Source organism: Gavialis gangeticus, unplaced genomic scaffold (assembly GCF_001723915.1).
Source record: "Gavialis gangeticus isolate Ggan-Ray unplaced genomic scaffold, GavGan_comp1, whole genome shotgun sequence".
NCBI classification, from domain to species: domain Eukaryota; kingdom Metazoa; phylum Chordata; order Crocodylia; family Gavialidae; genus Gavialis; species Gavialis gangeticus.
In genome coordinates this window covers 49647621-49656317 of record NW_017729029.1, presented here as the reverse complement: position 1 = coordinate 49656317, position 8697 = coordinate 49647621, and positions in this window count along the sequence as shown.

Here is an 8697-nt window from a genome sequence, read left to right as displayed (position 1 = left end):
ACCCTTTTCTAGGCACAAGGTCACGTAGGTGCCTTGTGACACACCCACACACAGTGTTACTGGGCAGTGAGGCATCTACACATGTGTTACTGGGCAGTAACTACTTGGGCAAAAATTTGATACCTGCATGGTACGGGTATCAAATTTATGCCCAAGTTGGCATCAGTCACCATAGTTACTGTGTAGTACGGGTGTGCATGTGTAGATGACTGCCTGTACTGTGCAGTAATTTTAAGTTACTGAGCAATAATTTATGTTACTGAGCAATAAATGTGCACATGTAAATGCACCAAGGTATATCGCTAGTGATTGGAACAAGGAGCTGCATGCATGTCTCCTGGGTCTGTTCATGCCTTTTTTTCCTACCTACCTTCTGCTTAACCTTTCCATACCACAGTTTCCTCATCTGTAAACTAGACAGAATACTCCAGAAGGATGTTGTTCTAAATGTCGTGAAAGGGCTCAGTTGAAAATTGGCATAAACATTCTCTAGACAAAAATATTTCCCAGGACTCTCTTTTTGCTATTTACTTATTAAAGAGTAATGATTACTTGCCTTTGTTCCTGTATAAAAAAACTCCCAATACTGCTTTAACTAGTTCAGCCCAGATCTTTTTATATAATCACATATATAAAATGCAACCACCAAGGATAATGGCTATACAATGACTGATTAAGAAATATTTACAAATATGTCCCAAAAATTATTTTGCCATTTCTATAAGTTATAGTTCTTGAAAATGCCTCTTCTCCTCCTCCCTCATAAAAAGCATTATAAACTAAATATATTTAGTAATAACTTGTTGAACATGGCTGAAAGAAAAATCGCACATGAGGCTGAACAAACTATTGCTTTATGAAAAGATATGGCTTACATTTGATGAGATCCATGCAGAGTAGCCATATGGGAATCCTCACTATACCATTTTGGGATTAATGCTACTTCTCTGGAATTTTAAAAAATGACTTTCCATCTGCTTGATATCTCAGTTAATGTGTTGCTTGGTCTCCCTCATCTCTATGGCTCACAACTGACTATAATTTCTTGTGTATTATTTTCTGGGTTTCTTATCATGACCTGAAGCCCATACTTATACAAATCTCCTTTTAAATCTCAGCCTGTTTTCACAGAAGCATTGAGTGCTCAGAACTCCAAAGAGAAGCTGCAAGGCCTAAGGCCAGATTTACTCATCCCGGCTAACACAAATATTCCTATTGACTTCAACACAATAAAATATTATGGCCCTGACCCAGACCACCATTAAATGCATTCTTAATTCCATCTTTGTTCAGGACAACACTTAAGAAAGTATCTCAATCCCTCACTGAACTTAATGGAACTCAAGCTCATGCTTAAGGCCCTTGTTGCACCTTACCCTGAATTAGGTAAATGTTGATGAGTGTTAGTGCAAGCTTGGAGTTTGGATCACTCATAAGTTCAGGCCACCAGGTGTCTGGAGGACTGAAAGGTAAGAATCCCTCTCCCTCCCATTCCAGAGATTCACCTGTTCTGACATCACCACCACCACCTCCGGGCTCTCTCCTGCCTCTGTCCCATCCCCATGGCATGACCCATCCCTGCCTGCTCCCTTGGGGCAGACAGTGAGGGCAGCCAGAAGTAAGTGAGGCCAGGAAGGGAGCACAGTGAGCAGAGATCCAGGGTGTTGAGGAGAGGTGGGGGGCCCAATCCAGGCCACTAGAGGAGGGGGGCAGGTGAGCTGTTTACTAACTAAGGTATAGATTAGAGTAGCTACACCTTAGTATACTACAAGCTGTGTAGTGCAGATCACAAATAACCCTGCCATGGAGTGGCATCACTTTAAGATGCATAACAAGGGCTTCAAACCAGTTTCAGGTGTTACTGTGCAGAGAATCCAGGGGTTAAGAGCTCCAGGAGCCACCCAAAATTACCATGCAACAAGGCCCTAAGTACTGGCCTGAATGGGGATGCTTTCTAGAACCAGATCTTGGTAAGTAATGTTTGTGCTATTATTATTATTGTTTCTCGCATGAAGAGCTGCTCACCAATTTGAGTAAGAAATCTATAATTGTCCCAAAAGGTACATGCAGACATTTGCCACACACAAATACTTAAAGCTGTGTGATCATAGATTAGGAGAAGTGTGTGCACACATCCGCTGGTCCCAGAAGCTGTGCTGGAAACCTGGGGAGAAGACCAGACAGTATTGGGAAAAGGAGTAGCAAATCCAGAGTGGGAGCACTGGACAGACTGGTGGGGCTGGCAGGTCTGGGGCAGTTAGCTTGGGGGCTAAGCATAGCCCAGTTGTGGGGGGAAGGAGGTAGGAAGACACAACCCTGGGACTGGGATGATCTGATGTGCAGACTTCGGGTAGATTGGGCTAACCTGTTCCCAATCTGAGTTAGTTTGCTGCCTCAGGTGAACTTACTTAGTTTGAGCCTGCCATTTTTTGCCTGCTTTAACCTCCCCAAATGCATGTCCAGATTGGCACTCAGATTGACCAAATCCTAGTTAGGTCAATCTAAATGTAACATCAGCACATACCCCAAGAGCCTTGCATCTAAAAAGAAGATTTATAGAAATGATCCTCATTTTACTGAAATGGTTATTAGAGTGAGGCATGGAGTTAATTTATCAGTGGCATGCTTTCTCAGTATATTTAACTTTATGGGTTTTATTTTTACAATGTTTACATTATTTAAAGCATCTTCAAGAAAGAGAGTAAAATACACATCACAGAGTAATGAGAAAAAATGGTGCTTTTTTAATTGCAAACCAGCACGATATAGTCCTGCATGTTTGCTATAGGGAAATCTTAAACAATTTAGTTAAGAATATAAAAATACAAAATGGATAAGTGGAGTACAAAATCTAATTGGAGACATTTGTAAAATCATGTGTGTTTACACAAACTTTTAAATATTAATTAAACTGCCTTTTAAAACTCTAATATTCATGTTGCTGACTTACATTGTTGAAATTACATTATTTTATGACAAAACTGCATAACAATTCAGAGTGGGTTTTTTTATTATACTTCCTGGATAGCTCCAAGAAGCATAATAGTATTATTATTCAGCTGTATGATCTCCTGAAGCAATATTTGTCAAGAAACTGTGAAACTGGATATTAATATGATGAATAATGTCTACATCAGAGTCTGTGTGCAGGCTCTCTAATGGGTTAATTCCACTAAGTAAAGCCTAGCAGCTGATGGGTGTTGGCCAAAACACTACAGTAACCAAACTTGGGACGCCAATTTTAATGTGAAAAATAAGTTCTCTTTATGACTTTTACTATAATACCATAAAAAGGAAAAGTTAAAACATTATTTAAATGCATATCAGATTGACTAATTAACTGAAAATATGTACTGAAGATAAGCTAAGTTGTGAAACAGGGTCACTTAAACTTATTTGTTCCAAGAATTGTCACCAATTTACTCAAGAAAATGTCACAGTTTCCCCAAGTCTGGAATTACACAATAAAACTTTAATCAGACACAGCCACATAATGATTTTTTTCCCCCTTTAGCACGAATATTTTAACCAGCAACCTTATTACTGCTGGCCAGGTAGTGCATATATATTATTTGTGAGAGAACGTACTGCAATTTATGTCAAAATATGTGTAATAGAAACCACAGGCATATTATTAGTCAAAGAAAGGTATAAAGAAGTCAGTGCAATTTAATACTATTTTTCACTTCAGATTGTAAGACTCTAGATTTGTCAGCATCATGGATATACTGAAGGAACTCCTCCAAATAAGCAAACTCCCACTCTTCTCGGGATACAAGCAAGACTTGTACTATTTACTGCTGATATATTTTAAACAGTTACCCTCTGGTCCACAAAGTACATGATGATATTAATCTATCCCAAACCCAGCTAGGGAGCCCTGGCTCTTTAATTCAATCGACAGCAATGTATGCTTTTTTCTACCTGTGTAATACCTTGTTCTGTCCTGAGCATTTCAAGATAATGGCTATCATATTTATGCCGCATAATCCTCATCTACATAGTAAAATAATGGCATATTTTGGCACAACCAGCAGAAGACTCAGCTATGGTAATAATCAAGATTCCTGTTTGAATATGTCATTTACCTTGCTTCTGGGACTCCTAGGAGACTAAGATGTAAACTGGAACGTTTAGCCATCTACACCTCATTTCTTTTTCTCATAGCCATTTATTTATAATAAAAACAACAACCCTTACCTCCTACAGGGTGATTTTCATGAGTAGATCTCCAAGTCAGTATCATCTTCCCCATTTTGCAGATGGGAAAATTGAGACAAAGAGATGAAGGGAGTTGCTCAGGGTCATTCCACAAGCTAGTGGCAGAGCTGGGAATACACCCCTGAGTCCTACTCTAGTATTCTTCCCTACTAGGTATCTCTGCCCTTTCCATGTCCAACATTAGCCACTAACCATTTGCTGACACTGTAACAATATACTAGTGGAAAAAAATCCACTCAAGTTTATTGTAGAAATCTAACTTTTTTCTCCCCCATCTCTTCTTTTAAGGGTGCATACAGACATTCAGGGAGGTTAGGGGGAAGTTAGATCAAGTTAAAGATAGCCATCCTATCTGCAATAAGTTGGAATAGGAGGGCTAGCTGGGGGGAACTTGGGGGGATTGAGAGAGAGAAGCAGTCTCTGGGGCAGGGAGATCGGGGTGGGAGGGCAGGTGGGAGTTGCTACGGTTCAGGAGGGTTTGGTGTGATCGGGGGACTTATGGGCTTGGGGAGATGGGATACTCTGTCTCCCAGCCCACAGAAGCAGGGGCTATTTTTAGCCCACTAATGTGTTCCCATCCCAACATGAACAACCCTTCCCATCCTGGCTGCCCCTTCTCCCACTGGGGCTTACTTGTTTGGCTCCTCGCATTGATGAACCCTGATAAGACCAGCACTGGGAGCTGTTCATGGGGTTGGGGGTTTAGAGGTCACATGAGGGGGTGGGGATGACTGGTCCAAGGGGGAGGCATTGTCCATCTGGGCATAGGAGTAAGGGGCTGGGAGGCTAAAATAGCCCAGTGCCATGGGGGTGAGTAGGAAAAGCACAGCCCTGGAGCTGGGGCCAGCAGCTAGGTCTTCCCAGCCTCGGGGCTGCACTGAGAACTGTACAAAAGTTTGGGACAGTTAGCTCATCCGCAAAAATGGCCAACCCAATCTAAGTTAGATTACCTCCAAGGTAGGGTTAACTTATATCAGGTTGGCCATTTTAGACCAATCTAACTGTCCTTAACTACTGTACAGTTTGCACTTAGACCAGCCTAAATAGTGTACAGTCCACACATAGGCAAATTAAGTTTAATCAGGTGACCATTTTTAACTCGATCTAACTCCCCACAACCTCCCTAAATGCGTGTACCTAGCCTTAGTGTTGTATCACAACTGGAATATAAGGCTGGTCATATACTACAGAACAATGAACAGAACATAGCCATTATTTGATTCAGCCATAAACATTTGGTAGTCATGAATATTCATGCTGCCTTGTTTTGAGACAAACATACATAATCATATATGAATGATGGTTTTAATGCACAAATAATAATCATTATTTTTTCCTTCTGTCTAAAAAGCTTCAGTCTTCCTATCAAGGAACAGAAATGATGACATATTATGAATAACAAACACTGAATAGCTGCATTGAGCACTTCATGAATAGGCTAAAAATTCTGTCCAAACTGTAAGATAAATATTTATACATTTATTAATAGATTTGCTGAAATCAGCATTGGGTTTGAGAATAAAAAGACTACACAACAAATAATTTCAGCAGTTCTACTAAAATGATTCAATTCACAGACACTGTAGAATGAAGCTATAAAGAAACAGAAGCACAGCTTTCTCCCTATACCCTCATTGCTTTTCCCTATTCCACTTCTAACAAGACACTCCAAGAATCTCTGCAAGCAGTGATTTTCCCTCATGTCTGACTACGTCTACACTGAAAGTTGACTTGAGTGTTTTCCTAAAGCCCATTTCCCTTTAACAATCTCTTGCAGCACCCTTTGCTCAATGCCCTACAACAGTCCTTCACAACTCTGTGAGTTCTGCTGAACTCCACTCCACTGTTCACCTCTTAGCCTACCCCTTTCTGCAATGTGCTTGGATCTTATCTACACAGTGCAGACTGAGGGGAGAAAATGCAGCACCAGAATCCCATATTTTCCCATTTCTGTCTTTCCATTCTCTAACTCCTCCTCTTTGGAAGAAGTTTGGAAGGACAGACAATTAGTCCCAAGGCCAATTCCTAGAAGCACTAGGCTTTGCATGGCATGTCTGAGGTACATCTTTGTGATGCAGTGGCTAAACATAAATGGCTTTGGTTCAAAGCATGATGTACACAGGGAAAGGGTGGCTTAGGCTGGGTGAGGATGACCTCATATTAAACCTAAGTATCAGTGGGTACACAAGATGCTTAATTCACAGTAGACTAATTCTACTGCACATTAGCATGTCACAGAAGAAGCCTTATTGAGGTGACAATATATGGATCTTGAGGAGCACTGGATTTGCAGCTGAATGAAGGCATGACCTGTGGCCTAGCAAAGCTGCTGACCACAAGGCAAAATTATATATTAAAAGTATATTGCATGGTGCTTAGGCAAACAGATTTTGCTTATGAATACTTATGCTAAGCCAGCCATTTGCTTATGCTAAGCAACCATATTAATTGTGTCAACCATTTCCTGAAAAAGCAGCAAATAAATCTGCGTGAGTCTGTGTGCTGTGAATGAGGTGACGTTTTAGGAATGTGGAAGATGGTACAACCTGGGACAGAAAAACATACTGGAATATGGAAAACAACACTTAATTGGTAACAGAATCCAAAATGAACATATGCAAAAAGGTGAATGGTGATTGGTGAAGAAGCCTCCAGAAGCTTCCAGGTTTTGGTCAAAGTCCGCCCATTGACCGAAGAAAAGGACTCAATGTCTTAGACATGCGCTCATAGCAAAAAGACATGTAAATGAATGAAAAGCATAGGCAATTCCATGCTAATGAAGCAAACAGTAAACAGAGGCAGAGCTTGAGATAGGAGGAGAAATGGGTGGAACCTAGAAGGGGCGAGGGTAAAATGAATGGTAATGAGCATAAACCAAAGCGTATAAATGTGGGAAAAAATTATTGTTCAGTGCGGGTCCCCAGTTTGCTGTTTTTTTGAGACCTTTGTCTGAAGCTGTCTGCATTTTGAATAAAGCTCTTGTGAGCAATGTGTGCTGATGTTTGCTCCCTGCTTGCTCTGGCTAATAGGACCCATGAGCAATTGGATCGCCGTCTCCCTAGTCGTTGGGCACTGCATGGAGTTGGGGTCTAACAGTGCTAATGCACTAATATGCAGTAGAATTAGTCTACTGAGCATTCAGCATCACAAAAAGACCATGCACCATTGCTACTGTGGAGCAGCACTGGCTACTGTGCATTTAGTTAGTACCTCATATTAGAGGCACTAAACTTAATACACAGTAGCAACAGCATATTAATGCACATGTAGATGTTCCCAGTGAAGACAGTGCATTAGGACTAAAACCTATTTTGCCTTATGCACCTAGATGACACATCCACTGCTAGAGAACTGCAGGTTTTGGCAGTTATGCACACCTTGGGATTCTATGTCAGCCTGTCTGTGTATCTATGAGGAGAGAAAGAAGGAAGCGAAACAAGAAAAAAGGAAGGGAAATAACCTTAGTTTCTTAGAGAAGGGAGGCAAAGATATTTCAAAGTTTGAATTGTATTTAAACTTGCTGTATGATTTTTTCCCCCATTTTGATTATTATTTATGTAAATATTTTATTTTCTTTCAATAGACAGGCTAAGTTGTGGGATCCCAACATATGAGGTTATGTAAATAAATCGAGCCAAAATTCTGGAACTGTATCAATAAGCTATTTTCTAACAAACACCACCAAAAAACTATAAAAAAAATTACCACATTTTCATCTAATTGAATCCCAAGCCATAAATCATCAACATTGTTTAAATAATATTGAACAGTTTCTTAGCTCATCCCTTTACATTGTGAAAATGAATAGACAACAAATGGCATTAGATGTTAACATCAGCTAACTGTTCTTGAAAGCAGAAAATACTTTACAGAGGAATTTGGACTGGGTGTGATTTTTCTCAATATACATTTATTTAGTGGTGAGGAATTTGTGGATGGGTATTGTAACCAGTGTGTGTAGAGATGCTGATGTAACTGAGTGTGAGTACTGAGGGAAGTCTAGATGGATTGCTTGCTGCTAGTGAAGAAACAAAGAATTCCACTAGCAGCATATGGCACAGAGGAAGACTGCAGAAGTTAAAGCTGTCCTGGGTCAGCCTTAGCATATGCTCCTGATTTATTTCCCCATAACTACTTTTGAAGAAAAGAATATGGTTTAATGACATTCTTTTCGATTTGCGTAGCTCTGCACCTTTTTTCTTTTTCTTTTACTCTTCATTCATCTAATATTCAATTGAACATGTTAGCACCTATGAAAGTACAACTTGCCTTTTCTGCACTATATACGGACTTCAGTTGGACTGGGATTTCACTCTTCAAAATGCATTCATTAGGATGGGGGGGCCAACCTACAGCACAAATGCCACAAGTGGCACAGGCAGCATCTGTGTGACATGGGGCAGATCATGGAAGGGCCAGGCAAGGCAGGAAGCAGAAAGCAGGGTAGGAGATTAGGCAGGGAGTGCAGGGTAGAAA